General features: G+C 32.6%; 1 non-coding gene across 1 annotated transcript; it reads left to right on the top strand.

Annotated features, from left to right (window-relative positions):
* Positions 1-609: 609 nt before the first annotated feature.
* On the top strand, positions 610-716 carry LOC115068420. Its single transcript, XR_003847767.1, has one exon. It is a non-coding gene; the product is annotated as a U6 spliceosomal RNA (small nuclear RNA).
* The last annotated feature ends 1019 nt before the right edge of the window (positions 717-1735 follow it).

Here is a 1735-nt window from a genome sequence, read left to right as displayed (position 1 = left end):
GGCAGAAAGGCACAGCAACACGTGGTTCACATGGCACCAAGAGCAGGAACCTGAGAGAACATCTTAAAACAGACAAGTGGAAAGAGTGCAGTGGCAGTCTGGCAAGGCTGTGAATCCTCAGAGCTGGCACCCTGTGACATATTTCCTCCAGCAAGGCTCCACTTCCTAAAGATTTTACCATCTCCCTGAATAGCACCACCAACTGGGGAAAAAGTTTTCAAATACTTGAGCCTTTGATAGATAGTTCTCATTCAAACTAGCACATTACCTATTCTGCCAATGGAGTTTATGATGAAGCAGCTTCCTCTGTGCTTAAATATCTCAAATAATGTTATTTGTTTATCAGATTGGACTTGGATGAAATCATTTCATTGGTCTGTTCATGACAAATCAGGGAGTAAATAGATGATTTATTTCTTCCTAGGAAAATTGTTCACATTTTCAAACTGAATCCACATATGTCCCACTTCTATTGTATGTGATGTTATTCTGAAAATAAAAGATACAAAACTCTGTGTGCGTGTGTGTGTGTGTAAAATAACTTTAAACCTCAGTATAAAATGGAAATTACAAATGAATAAACTAAAAAAATGATTTTAAAATTAGAGAGTGCTAAATTTGGCAGCACTTATACTAAAATTAGAATGCTATAAGGAAGATTAACACGGCCCCTGTGTAAGAATGACATGCAAATTTGTGACGCATTCCATAATTTTGGTAGAGAAAATACTAGTGCATCTCTTACCTCTCATCATCAAAACTTTCTCATGCAACACAGGACAATGAATATAGAAAGTCACAACTGGCCAAAATCTAGAGAATAGGAGACTTCAGAGTATGTCCCCCATTATTATTTGATTTTTTAAAGGACCTATACAGTCTAATCTGTTTCCCAGGTGCTCTTGGGTGTGAGTCAATGTCTTGTAGTTTGGTCAACCTATGGATATAATTAATCGATTTTTATCAACAAGTTCAAACAAGAAGATAAAGGAGTGCTGTTTGATAATATCAAAACGTAGGTGACATAAGTTTTAAAAAGATGATTATGAATGGAATGGTGCCCAACATGTATTTATGGGTTGGAAAGTAAAATATCCTTTACATGAAAATATTACCTGAAAAGTGAATGCAATTCATCCTATACAAAACTCCAAAAGCGTGCATCACAGAAAAGGGAAAATCTCCTTATGGAACATCAAAGAATACCAAGTAGACAAAAAAGCATGATAAAAGAATAAAGTTTGAGTAATTCATGTTCTACAAAATTAAAACTTTGTTTGGAAGATTCAGTATCAAAAATCAAGTGCTATCTGCATGATGATAAACCAATACATGTATGACATAAACTAGAATATCAAGATATAAATGAATACATCAATACCTTATAGATTTTGCTAATGTGCCAAATTATTGAATCAGAGACAATCTGTTCAACAAATGATGTCTGAATAATTAAACCATATACCAAATGATGTGGAAATATTTCTCACATCATAAACATAAAATATACACAAATTTAAATATAAGAGAAAAACATATTAAACTTGTATATTTACAACAATTTCTTGGAATATTAACAAAGCCATAATAAATACAGGAGAAGCAGATAATTTGTACATCATAAATATTTAAAATTTTCATGTTAAGACTGAAAATATAGCTCTTAGGACATAACATAGTTACATAGCATATTAAGGCATATAAAACATATTTTGTACAATTTCACCACAAAGAA

This window comes from Nannospalax galili, unplaced genomic scaffold (assembly GCF_000622305.1).
Source record: "Nannospalax galili isolate Female #2095 unplaced genomic scaffold, S.galili_v1.0 scaffold10, whole genome shotgun sequence".
Classification (NCBI taxonomy): domain Eukaryota; kingdom Metazoa; phylum Chordata; class Mammalia; order Rodentia; family Spalacidae; genus Nannospalax; species Nannospalax galili.
The sequence above is the reverse complement of the archived record's forward strand: the minus strand, read 5'-3'. Positions and strand labels throughout refer to the sequence as shown.